The following is a 14,275-nucleotide window of genomic DNA, read 5'->3' on the forward strand; positions in this document are numbered from 1 at the left end:
AAACATCAAAAGAGAAACATTCTGACTGAAGTATTTTTGAATTTTCTTCCCTAATTTGTTTTTTAAACTTAGAGAAAGGGAAAATGAAAGGCAAAGACATGATGGGGGCAATGCCCTACATCCATCTACCCATCCATCCCTCCACTCTTTCTTCTGCCCTGAAGCTGTTGGCAGAACAGACGTTTAGCTGTCACTGCAGAGAAATAATGTACAAGTTAGAGGATCTTAAGGAAGCCCCAAGGCCTTCACATCCCTCTCTTTCTTCGTCTTTCACTCACTTTCTCTTTGTGCCTGAACTTTAAACTTTTTCTCACATGCACCCTCAGCTCCCTCTCTGAAAAGGTCACATAACTTTTGTGATATTGCATTCAAGCAAGCTGCGTCAGAGGGAAAACAACATCCAGTGCACCGGGTCAGATCTTAAAAGTTTGAAGTGGAGCTTTTTGGTGTGACCTGAGGACAGAATGGCTTCATGCAGCACAACAAATAAGGCTTTTGTATTTGTACTTGATGCAGAGCAGAATGAGAATCAGTCTAGTGTCACACATGGGAAAACTGAACCTGAGACAAAGAACAAAAGCACAGTGTGAGACCAAACATGATCTACAGCATAATTAATGGGACTCTACATGTATGAGGTTCTGTTTGTGCCCGAAATGCGCTGATGCATTGATGATTTTATAGCATTATGTTGCAGTTGTTTTTCATTTTTGAAAACTTGCCATGTTTGATTTTGTCTTGTACTTATGAGGTTCTGTTGAAGGCTGAAACTAATGATTGTTTTCATTATCATTTAAGCTGCTTTTAAGTTTTTAATTGTCAAAAAACAGCAAAACAAATGCCCATCACAATTTCCTACAGCCAAAAATTACATCTTCAAATGTCATGTCTAAACAGTCAACAGTCTAAAACCCAAATATACTCACTTTACTATCACATAAGACAAAAAAAAGTTGCAAATACTCACACTTGAGAAGCTGAAATCTGAAAATATTTGGTATTTTTCTTAAAAATTGACTTGATGATTATAAATGCCCAAATAGTTGCTGATTAATTTTCAAGTAATCGTTTAAGTTATAATTTTGTTTGTGCCAAAATGTGGTTGCACACTTCTTCTTCTTTTAGGATTTTATAACAAATTTTATTGCTGGTGATTGCACATGTCTGATGTCCTCCCCTGCTCTTTAATGTGGACTGAGGTTTGCTGTTTCCATTTACCAGAAGCTATGGACAAATGCAAATGACACAGGTGATGTGCCAATCAGATGGCAGAAGCAAAATAGAACAGACAGAAGCAAATGCACAAAGTCACGCCAACGTACAACAGTAAGGAAACATGTGGGGATGGAGAACATTCTGAAAATAGACACAAAAGAAACCTCATACATGAAAGAAAATGTTATACATCATCCACCGATTTCACACATCAATATTCCCTAAAATAAGATAAAGGTTTGAACATGATGGATGGCTTAAATTGGGTTTCTTCAGCAGCCAGCAAAAGATGCACGCTTGATTTATTATTGATTCCTTTCTGAAACTGCTCCATTTCTCTTTTTTTTCTGCACCCCCATAAAAGATTCAAAAGAAGATCCTCAATGCTAAATGTTGTAATTCTCTTCTCCCGACAGTCCTGGCCGGAGTTCACGACAACTTGAATATTGATGTCAGGTAGAACGGGTGATCCTTTGTTTAGTGCTGCATCGTTGTTGAGAGGCTTCACTTTCTCTCCAGGGATATTATTTTTATTATTGAACAGTTCAACCTGAACCCACGCAGTGTGTTCCCTGCAGTGGTGGAATATAACTACATATATATTTACTCAAGTACTTTGAAATACTTGTTCTTTCCTTATTTCCATTTTACACTGATTTATATATTTCTATTCATATTACACTTAGAGGAAAATATTGTCTTTTCACTCCACTACATTTATCTGTTATAGTTACTTTGCAGATTAAGATTTTACAAACAAACATAATATGTCATTAAATATGATGCCTTTCATAGATTTCTTTAATAGTTTCAGTCCAAAAGAGCCATTTATTTATTTGACACTTATCCAGATAAAACAACTACATTAAACATAATTCAATTATTTATTCTTTTTTTGAAGAGAATCTATTTCTGTTTTATTATTTCAACAAAATTGATTAAAATGAATTACAATGACAAATAACGTTGTCTATAAAATATAAATCTTGAAAATAAAACTGCTTTACCGTTTTTTTGCAATTGCCAAGACACAAAAACTGGTATTTGTGGCACAACTATTGAAACCACTAACTCATGTAGCCGATATCTATTGACCATTTATGTTAAACCATAAGCACATCGTCTTCTTTACTCTAAGTTTGAAATTCTAAAACCTACTTTTTGCAAATAACTACACCCGGTTATCTACATTAGACACATCATTCAAAACTAAACGCCTGTGTGTTTTGCTTGCTTAACACTGCCATTGAAATATCACACTCAATTATCAATCACCTGCACCCAAAATGCACCTGTGAAAACACCTGTAACCAATTAGATCACTTAGAAATCAGAGCTTGAACACTATAGGCTTAATAGGATTCAGGTTTGCCCTTTGGTGTGCACAATGGAGGTCAATAATGGAGAGAGAGTTAAAGGAGTATAATTGCAATATACTGTATTTTGTTTATAGTATCTTCAGTTAATTAAATTAATTGTGTCTGATACTGTTATGAGTATATGAGCATTGAAAATAAACACATTTGTTTGTTTCCCCATTGCATTTGTGTTCATAGTCTATGTTTACAGCGTGCCACAAATGGAAATGCCAAAGACTCTAGGTAATAGATCAGTGTGCAGTTTGCATGTGGAAAGACCTATTTATTTGGTGTTTGTGTATAAAGTTGTGGTGGGAAAATACAATTTTTAGAAGAGTTTATATCGCTTTGAATAAAGTATTATATATCTAAATATTCATTTAAATATAAATATTTAGTATTTTGTGTAAACACTATGTTTAGATTTAGATTTATTTAGATTTATTTGTCCCGGAGGGATATTTGCTTCCACAACCAGTACACAGAAACATACAGATATACACAGAGCAACATACAGATGTTTTTTGGTTTTTATGTTTCAACAAAGAGGGCCCTAGTTTCAGAAATTGTGTTTTAGCAATTGCAGAGAAAACCTGTAATCTTTTACATGGACTTCCAACTGTGACTGACCTTAAAAAATAGAAAACACTGCCATCTTGTGGTGAATAAAACACTCTTTACTTGACAGAAGAACTTAATGGAAAGTCAGAACATCTACTTTGTGCTGGTCTTTGTTTAGACACACACACCAGTATGAGTCTGTGACAGGAAAGACGGGAAGAAAAGTTCGTTCTACTGCGCAGTCCTTTTGTCGACAGACAAGATCATAAGAGAATGACGGAGCAGTCCAGTCCCCCAGAAAGCATCATTCCTGAAATAACAAAAAGGGCAATGTTGTTACTGCAGAAAGGGACACATGATTTATTAAATAACATCGTAAATGTCATTAAATGTCACAGCTCTTTCTGTATCTTTAATGTATGAATCATTGTGGCAGCAGCATGAATAACAAACACCTAAATGTCTTTCATTTTTGGAGCAGGAATGTTATGGAGTCTAGTCAGAGCATGACAGGTATGACAGCAGTGTGTTCACTTTCAGTGAGGCGTTTATACAACAACAGCTCTTTATGACAATAGCGTGAGCTTTACATGACCCAACATACACATACAGGAGGGTGAAATGCAGTCACACTGGCACTGCAGGTAAGACCTGTTGTTGATGGTCTACGTGCACCAACGAGACAATGATTCAGTTGATAACTTTGGACATGAAGTGTGACAGGTATGTTATCTGTTGAGCTGCATGTTATCACATTTTGCTATTAAAAAGGTCTTGAGAACTACAAACAGAAGTATAACGTGGGAACACTTTCACAAACTGAGCTCTGAGGGGAAATAAAAGTCGGTCTGTGGCTGTCCAAAAGTCCAACACAGCAAGGCCTAGTTCACCAGAGTAAAACTGTTTTATATCAAAATTTAATTAGCAAGATATCTCTAAAAAATAACTGCAGCATTGGGCCTACCTCATCACTGCTGGAGGATGAGGATGAAGATGAGGATGAGGATGAGGATGAGGATGAAGATGAGTGTCCTGATTTTTCTCCCCCTTCCTTATGTTCCTTATGCTTCTTATGCTTCTTGTCCTTCTTCTTGTGGTCTTTGCAGTCTCCGTCCTTTGACTTTTTGTGAGACTTGTCCTTTTTGTCAGACTTGTCCTTACTTCCACACTTGTCCTTACTTCCAGACTTGTCCTTAAAAAATGGCAAAAGTTGACTTTGAATAAATTATTGATTATGTTGGTTTAGTCTTTAAGGATTGTGTTGGTCAGAATTCATCAATGTAGAGTAAGAATTGTGTTGGCTGCAGTGTATTGTGCCGAAGAGCTGGCAGCAAAAACGCACAGATCAAGCAGATTTAACAGAGAAGCAACTTTTTGTCCTTGCTGTCAAAAAACAGCTAAAATCATAAGTTGACTCATACCACAGTTATGAACTACATGAGCATCTTTGACAGTATGCCAACATACAAAGCTCTTACCTTATCCTTCTTCCAGGGCCAATCAAACTCATCCTTCTGAGCCACCTTCGGCATCACCTTTTCTTTCCCACCTACAGCTGCACACATGCAAAAGAAACAGATGCTAAACAGGTTTGAAGAATCAGGTGAAAATAAATGTGAAATAAAAAATCAGAATTATTGTCACCAAAAATCTGATTGACAAAAGCCCTTTATGCCGCAGAAATCAAATACATCTGGCTGAGACTGTATTTGTTTACACATTTTCATTTAATTTCTAAAGCATACATTGGAAAATGAATGAACCTATCAGGAGTAAAACCTGCCCTAAAAAATGCCTGTTACTCTTCAATTCCACTATAACCAAGACTTGAACAATGTTGTTTAAGTCAACAGAGACAAACATAACATTTGAGATATTCCTCTTAAATGCAGTCAAAATAAATTTGAGCCTACCATCCCCAAGATCGAAAGACATTGTGACACCTGTTTGTGTGCTTTCCCACACAAGTGAAGACAGAGACTCACACACAGGATACCTGTATTAACTGCACCTAAACCATGTGACCTATAACCACGCCCCCCAACCACCACTCCCTCTGGGTTATTGTAGTTGTACTTATTGAGTTCTAAAAGTCTTATGGGTCAAATAAATGAATAAACCTGCTGGTCTAGTTACATTTCTTCAACCTGTTTCTGACAGAAAACAACTTGTTTCAAGATTTATTTAGAAATGGGTGTGAGAATAAGGGATCGCTAAGAATTTAAAATGTCACCTTATTCTCGAAAATTCATTAAACAGGTTGAAATGATCTCACCCCAATGACAGATTTTTCACATTTTTGCAGAATTTGCACCATGCAACATGTAGCGTATAAAGAGAGAGGAGAGAGGCTGAGGAGCCAGGAGCGAGGGTCATCAATTTTGTATTGCATTGAACAATACTAGAATATGTTAAAATATGTGAGCACATTAGTTTAACAGCATTAATTGATTAAATGTATATATAAATGGGGCTGTCAAATTTAGCGCGATAATAACACGCTAATTTGTTTTAACGCCACTAATTTCTTTAAAGCAATCGATCTTTCAGAGGTTGTAGCGGGCTCAGTTTTAAAGCCAGATTGAAGATAATACTATCATATGAAACTAGAAAAAATCAAAGCTACCAAAACAAATCCATTGATACCAACCATGTCATACTAGCTTGTTGCAAAGAAGGTTAAATTTTGGCGAGGAAAAACTGTCATGGCCATTTTCAAAGGGGTCCCGTGACCTCTGACCTCAAGATATGTGAATGAAAATGGATTCCATGGATACCAACGAGTCTCCCCTTTACAGACATGCCCACTTTATGATAATCATACGCAGTTTGGGGCAAGTCATAGTCAAGTCAGCACACTGACACACTTATCATAGTTTTCACATAATATATCAATTTATTCATTGGTTTGCTGTTTAATACATTTTTCTTTAGTTGAAACTCAAACGCATGCTGTCCACTCAGGTGGACATGTGAAAAACTCCTTGAAAAATTTGTTTTAAAAAATCATTTTTTTTTCATTCCTAAGGAGGAATAAAACCACTGAAGAAAACAAATCCAGACTGAAGTTGTCATAAATCATGCATGAAAGGGTATGTTGTTGTTGTTGTTGTTGTTGTTGTTGTTGTTGTTGTTGTTCACTGAGGACCACGGTTTTCAATTTTCAATAGTTTCAGTCCAAAAGAGCTATTTAACTATTTGACACCTGTCATTGTGAAGTGACTAAATTAAATACAATTAATTTATTTATTCTTTTTCAACAAAATTGATTAAATTAATTACAATGACAAACAATAACTTTGTCTGTATTTGTTGTACTCTTAAAATATAAATCATGAAAATAAACCTGCTTTAATCTACTTGGACTTTTAACTTTGATTGACCTTAAAAAATAAATAACACTACTATCTTGAGGTGAAGAAAATACACTTTACTTGACAGAAGAACTTTAGCATTTTGTTGTCAGAACATTTACTATTACGAATCAGCGGATTTGTTTACACAAGAACAACATGTTTCTGTGACATCAATGAAACGACAAGCAGAAAAGTTGGTACAGCACTCTCATTTAGTCAATAGACAAGATCATAAGAGACTGACGGAGCAGTCCAGTCCCCCAGGAAGCATCATTCCTGAAATGACAAAAAGGACAATGCTGTTACAGAAAGGGACACATGGTTTATTAGATAACATCTTAAATGCCACAGCTCCTTCTGTATCTTGAATGTATGAATCACTGTGGCAGCAGCATGTATAACAAACACCTAAATGTCTCTCATTTTTGGAGCAGGATTGTTAAGGAGTCTAGTCAAAGCATGACAGGTATGACAGCAGTGTGTTCACTCTCACTGAGGCGATTAGACAACAACAGCATACACACACAGGAGGGTGAAGTGCGTCACACGGACACTGCTGGTATGACCTGTTGTTGATGTTCTATGAGCACCAATGAGCCGATGATTCAGTTGCCAACATTTTGACATGAGGTGTGACACGTATGTTACCTGTTGAGCTGCATGTTATCACATTTTGCTATTAAAAAGGTCTTGAGAACAACAAACAGAAGTGTAACGAGGGAACACTTTCACAAACTGAGCTCTGAGGGGAAATAAAAGTCGGTCTGTGGATGTCCAAAAATCGAACACAGCAAGGCCTAGTTCACCAGAGTAAAACTGTTTTATATCAAAATTTAATTAGTAAGATATCTCTAAAAAATAACTGCAACATTGGGCCTACCTCATCACTGCTGGAGGATGAGGATGAGGATGAGGATGAAGATGAGGATGAGGATGAGGATGAAGATGAGTTTCCTGATTTTCCTCCCCCTTCCTTATGTTCCTCTTTTTTCTTGTCCGTCTTCTTGTGTTCTTTGCCGTCTCCTTTCTTTGACTTGTGCTTTTTGCCCTCACTTCCACCCTTGTCTTTCTAAAAAATGGCATACGTTGACTTTGAATAAATCATTGATTGTGTTGGTTTAGTCTTTAAGGATTGTGTTTGATTCCAGTAGTCAGAATTCATCAATGTAAAGTAAGAATTGTGTTGGCTGCAGTGTATTGTGCCGAGGAGTTGGCAGCAAAAAGGCACAGATGAAGCAGATTTACCAGAGAAGCAACTTTTTTGCCTTGCTGCCAACAAAAACAGCTCAAATCATAAGTTGAATCATACCACAGTTGTGAACTAAATGAGCATATTTGACTGAATGCACACATTCAAAGCTCTTACCTTCTTTTTATCCTCATCCTTATCCCTGCTCCAGGGCCAAAAAGACTCATTAGCCTCCTCCTTCTTCACCGTTTCATCCCCACCTAAAGTTGCACACATGCAAAAGAAACAGATGCCAAACAGGTTTGAAGAATCAGGTTAGAATAAATGTGATATAAAAATTATTGTCACCAAGAATCTGAGTGACAAAAGCAACCTCTTTATGCAGCAGGAAGTCAAATACATCTTGCTGAGACTGTCTTTGTTTACACACTTTAATTTAGATTCTAAAGCATACATTGGATAATTAATGAACCTATAAAACCTGCCGTATAAATGCCTGTTGCTCTTCAATTCCACTAACCAAGACTTAAACAATGTTATGAAGTCAACAGAGACAAACATAACATTAATTAGTGCCTTTACCTGAGAACGGATTCCAAGACATTGTGACTCCTATTCGTGCGCTTTCCCAAACAAGTGAACACAGAGACTTACACATAGGATACCTGTTTTAACCACACCTAAACCAAGTGACCTATAACCACGCCCCCCAACCACCACTCCCTCTGGGTTATTGTAGCATCTTTTAATTTAATTAAGTGCAGGCAGGGATTAAGAATTTTGTGCAAATTACTAACCTGCACACTGTTAAGCCTGAGTAAGGCATATTATTACGGATTGTGAGCAATTCAAGGTAAAAGTGTGATGGTGGATAGACTACCGTGAGATATTTATTTCCAGATAGATCACTCTCCGTTTTATTACTTATATCTTTTAGTTAATTATTTGGTAACGCGTCGATTACTGCCTGCAAAGAGTAATTTAGTGCAGGCCTATCAATAAGCCCACTTACAGTATAACGCTATAAGCTGTTTTTGTTTTATTTTGTGGGTTTTATGTATCTTTTTTTGGTGGGGATGGGAGGGGGGAACAATTTTGATAATGCAATGAACACTGTGGTCAGTGGTGAAAGAAGTTTTTAAATGCTTTACCTAAGTAAAATGAAAGTTCCTTGTAGTAAGTAAAAGTATCGTAATGTTCCACTTACCAGTCGCAGACAAGAGTCGGGGAGACCGGGGTTGGTAGTAGCACCTTTTGTTTGAGCATTAGTAACTCAGTGGTTGTTCGTGCTGGATCTGTAAAAGTTTGACACAGGGTACCCATATTTGTCTACTAAAATTAAAACTCACTTGGACATCTACTACACAATCACACATTTTGTGAGTTAATGTCAAATGCAAAGAGTTCCCTTACAACCTACCCCTCTACTGGGCAAATTCATTGGGCACAAATTCCATAATAACATTTTAGCATATTGTAATTCAAGTGTTCTGAGAGGAAACTAGACTTCTGCACCTCCTCATGGCTCTGTTTTCAGGCTTTAAAAGATCTAGTCCGTGACGGGAGACTTTGGCCAATCACAGGTAATTTCAAAGAGAGCGTTCCTATTGGCTGTGCTCCGGCTGGTGGGCGGTACTTGGTATTTCCTCAACTGATTTCAACATGCCTGCCAAGTCACAAACGTTCTCATTTTACAGCTGAACAGTACACTACAAGATGTTTCTGAAACCATTTGAGGCGGGAAATAGGCATTACAGTAACAGAATATTGATTCATATTTGATCAGCGCTGCCTTGTTTGACCATTTGATCAGAGTTTGCGAGTGATTGACAGCTGCTCATAGACGGCAGGCTCCAGCTCCACTCTGATTGGTTGTTTTCCTTCGGTCTGTGAAATCTTGCAGATGCCATTAGGAGCACCGGTGAACTACGAAAGACACAGATGCAGATGATTTTATTTTAAGGTAACCTGTCTCATGCACTACTGTCAGGATATAGGGACTGTTTTATAACAATAACTTTTTTTAATCATATCTGCTCCGATCCTACCCACTGCAGCTTTAACGCTATCCAGTTTATGCAAGAACTCTATTGAAGAATAAACTGTTTTGAATAAAGTGAACAATTTAAAGTGGCAAAAACACTTATTTCTTATAACTTTAACTTTAATAACACGTTAACGCAAATTCATTTTAATGCCACTAATTTCAATCAATTTGCAGAGGTTGTAGCAGGCTCAGTTTTAAACCCAGAGTGAAGATACTGGTATTGCATGAAACTAGAAAATCCAAGGTACAAAAAATTACGCTCCAAACTTGCACTAAATTGTGGTGAGGAACAATTGTCATGGCCATTTTCAAAGGCGTCCCTTGACCTCTGACCTCAAGATATGTGAATGAAAATGGGTTCCATGGGTACCCACGAGTCTCCCCTTCACAGACATGCCCACTTTATGATAATCACATGCAGTTTGGGGCAAGTCATAGTCAAGTCAGCACACTGACACACTGACAGCTGTTGTTGCCTGTTGAGCTTGAGTTTGCCATGTTATGATTTGAGCATATTTTTATGCTAATAGCAGTACCTGTGAGGGTTTCTGGACAATATTTGTCATTGTTTTGTTTTGTTAATTGATTTCCACTAATAAATATATGCATTTGTTTGCATAAAGCAGCATATTTGCCCACTCCCATGTTGATAAGAGTATTTAATGGTTTGACAAATCTCCCTTTAAGGTACATTTTGAACAGAAAACAATTGTGCAATTCTAACGCATGCTGTCCATCCAGGTGAAAAACTCTTTGAAAAATGTGTGTTTAAAAGGTTAGGCCTGAGGAGAAGGATGTTAATGTTAAAGGATGTTTTTTAATGATGATAAAGTAATGGGGAACCGTGTGTACTTTATCCATCTATAGCAGGGGTGCACACACTTTTTCAGCATGCGAGCTACTTATAAAATGACCAAGTCAAAATGATCTACCTACTATAAAAATGCAAAACATATATTTATTTATAAATATATTGAGTATTCTTTATATGTACAATATATGTTGGTGTACCTTGCATAACTGCATGAACCCATATTGTACAATATAACTCTGTACATTTTTTGTCATTACCTTACTCTGATGACTTGCACTGAATGGAATCAGCCAGGGATGCATAGTCCGGACAGTAGCTGCTGATAGCCAGCCTCAAGCACACTTCCAAATGATCATCAGTCAAGGTGGAACGGTATTTGGACTTAATAATCTTCATGTGGGAAAAGGCTGACTCGCATAAATAAGTGGAGCCGAATAATGCAGTCAAGGAGGTAGCACATTTCCTCATGTTGAGGTACTTTTCCTCTGTGAGTAAGTTCCAGAACTGTCCATGAGCCCTGGACTTAAGCTGAATGTCAGCTTGTAGTGTCAAAATCTCATCCTCCACTCCAGATGAGTTCAGGTGAAACAGTGTTGCAATTTGTTGGCTGACGTCTATTTAATTTTTTTTAATTTTTTTTTAATTTTATTTTTTTTAATGCCATGCGATCTACCCACACTACCTTTGCGATCGACCGGTAGATCGCGATCGACGTATTGGGCACCCCTGATCTATAGTAACAATGAAACTCATGTTAGAGAATGTGGAACAGCTTGTATGTCATGTCATATGATGTGTCAGCTCAGGTCAAATGAAGCACATTCAGTGAGGACCAAGGTTTTCAATTTTCAATAGTTTCAGTCCAAAAGAGCTATTTAACTATTTGACACTTCTCATTGTGAAGTGACTAAATTAAATACATTAATTTATGTATGCTTTTATTCTATTTTCATTTTTAACTAAATTAATTGTCCATATTTGTTGTGCTCTTAAAATATAAATCATAAACCTACTTTAATCTTCTTGAACTTTTAACTTTGATTGACCTTGAAAATGAATAACACTGCCATCTTGAGGTGAAGAAAATGCACTTTACTTGACAGAAGAACTTGAGCATTTTGTACAAGAAGGCAATCCAGGCACTCCAAAATATTAAAACAAGTGGTAAACGAGGATGGAAAGGTATTAAAAAGCCTTTATTTTAGTGGCTAAATCATTAAAAAAGCCAACATGTTTTGACCACTGTCGGTCTTTTGTTGTCAGAAAATTTACTTCTAGGAATCAGCGGATTTGTTTACACAAGACCAGCATGTTTCTGTGACACCAATGAAAGAACAGGAGGAACAAGTTGGTACTATACTGCACACTCATTTAGTCAATAGGCAAGATCATAAGAGACTGACAGAGCAGTCCAGTCCCCGAGGAAGCATCATTCCTGAAATGACAAAAAGGACAATGCTGTTACAGAAAGGGACACATGGTTTATTAGATAACATCTTAAATGCCACAGCTCCTTCCGTATCTTTAATGTATGAATCGTTGTGGCATGAGTCGTAACAAGCACCAACATTTTGGAGCAGGATTGTTAAGGAGTCTAGTCAGAGCATTACAGGTACGACAGCAGCGTGATCACTTTCATTGAGACGGTTAGACAACAACAGCTCTCATATCTGACCGGTTTCCCTTCTCTCCCAGCCTGGGCCTGGTTCGTTCCTCTTTTGCTTTAGTCATTTGCATGTAAAACCTATTATTTATACAAATGTGACCGACGTGTTGTTCGGTTTCCTCTGAATAAAGCTGCAACAAAGTGAAAGGAATTCAGCCCAGAGCTGATGAGATAGTAGAAGTTTGGCTGCAGGCTGATAAACTAAAAATGAATCTGCAGATCTGGAGGGTTTTCAACAACAATATGAGCTATAAATAAAAACAGCATACGCACACAGGAGGGTGTGGTGCGTCACATCTGATTAAAACTTTCACTGCTGGTATGTTGTTATGGGCACCAACCTTTGAAATGAGGCGTGGCAGTGCTGAGCTGCATTTTATCACATTATGTTATTAAAAAGTCATGGGAACACTTTCACAATCTGAGCACTGAGGAGTAATAAAAAGCAAACACAGCAAAGCCTAGTTCACTATAAACCTATTTTATATCAAAAATTAAATTAGCAAGAGGTCTCTAAAAATTAATTGCAGCATTGGGCTTACCTCATCACTGCTGGAGGATGATGAAGATTGGGAGCTTTTTCCCACATCTGGCTTATCCTTTTTCTTAGGTTCCTTCTTCTTGCCGCCTTTGGCGTCCTTGCCATGTGACTCGTGCCCTTTCTCGCATTTTCCCTAAAAAATGGCAAAAGTTGACTTTGAATAAATCATTGATTGTGTTGGTTTAGTCTTTAAGGATTGTGTTTGAGTCCAGTGATCAAAATGCATCAATGTAGAGTAAGAATTGTGTTGGCTGCAGTGTATTGTGATGAAGAGCTGGCAGCGAAAATGCATTTACAAGAGAAGCAACTTTTTGATATCAGTTTCTGAAACGTACCCTGATAATAGCCACAGCTAGAATCACTAGATTCATACCACACTTATAATCAACACATACAAAGCTCCTACCTTTTCCTTATCACACTTCTTCTTTGGGTCTTTTGAGGTAAGGACGAAAATATCAGGTTAGATATAAAAAATATCTGACTTATTCTGTGAATCAACAACAACAAATAAAATACATCTTGCTGGGACTGTTTGTTTACTCATTTTCATTTTGTAGCATACACATTGGATCATTAATTAAGCTGTCAGGTGCAAAACCTGCCATAAAAATGCCTGTTGCTCTTCAGCTCCAGTTACCAGGATTTAAAATGTTGTTGAAGTCAACAGAGACAACATTCAAGGTATTTCTCCTAAATACAGTCAATGTAAATTTGAGCCTACCTTTGGGAGGCATTGTGACTCCTGTTCATGTGCTTTCCTCAACCACAGTGACCACAGAGACTCACACACAGGATACCTGGATTAACTGCACCTAAACCTAAACCACACCTCCAAAACCACACCTCCTTCTGGGTAAAACAATCAAGTTACCACAGAAGTGCAAACAGGGACTTCAGAGTTAAGAATTTAATGCACATTACAAACCTGCACAGTGTTAAGACGAGTGGGACATATCATTGCGGAATGTGAATGATTTAAAAATTGGATGTAGTGTTGTCAAAAATATCGAAATATCGATATCGATACTGATTATTTGAAACGGTTTCAATACTCATTTTCCGCAGTATCGATACACAGGTACCAGCTGCACTTCCTGCTCTCTCTTCTCTCTGAAGGTGAGTTGACAGACAAAAACAAAATGTTTTATCTTTTAATAACAATTTTATGCCCTCAATTGTCCTTTCAATTTTCCCTTGTGGTATCAAAAATGATTACAAATGTCGATATTTTTCAAGGTATTGTATCAAAGTTAGAAATTCCAATATTGCTCTCTGATATGTGGTAGAGTACAGAAGTATAAACTAGAACAGTGGTTCCCAACCTTTCCTTTTCTATCATTGAGTAATCTGACGACCCCTGACTAAGTGACATTTTATCAATATTTCATATTATAGTCAATGCATAACAATGACAGTACAGAACAACTGATAAACTGTACAATTAACCCAAATAGTGAACGCAATAACGGCAGGACGTTTGTGTAAAACAAGCAATTTGGAGGAATTTTTAGCAGATTATTTCCTG

The 14,275-nt window shown here is 37.2% G+C and overlaps 2 long non-coding RNA genes across 2 annotated transcripts in view; one reads left to right on the forward strand and one right to left on the reverse strand.

The window, feature by feature from the left end:
- Positions 1-11,611: 11,611 nt before the first annotated feature.
- LOC141771311 (uncharacterized) lies at positions 11,612-13,527 on the reverse strand. The gene is made up of 4 exons (XR_012594704.1): positions 13,472-13,527; positions 13,154-13,182; positions 12,749-12,880; positions 11,612-11,975 (listed from the first exon to the last, which is right to left on the reverse strand). It is a non-coding gene; the product is annotated as an uncharacterized LOC141771311 (long non-coding RNA).
- LOC141771314 (uncharacterized) overlaps positions 11,619-14,275 on the forward strand; it is a 202,033-nt gene continuing 199,376 nt past the window's right edge. Inside the window, exon 1 of the long non-coding RNA XR_012594708.1 lies at positions 11,619-11,701. This is a non-coding gene — a long non-coding RNA (uncharacterized LOC141771314). The remainder of the gene's footprint in view (positions 11,702-14,275) is intronic.

The sequence above is a fragment of the Sebastes fasciatus genome, chromosome 7 (genome assembly GCF_043250625.1).
Source record: "Sebastes fasciatus isolate fSebFas1 chromosome 7, fSebFas1.pri, whole genome shotgun sequence".
In the NCBI taxonomy this organism is placed as follows: Eukaryota; Metazoa; Chordata; class Actinopteri; order Perciformes; family Sebastidae; genus Sebastes; species Sebastes fasciatus.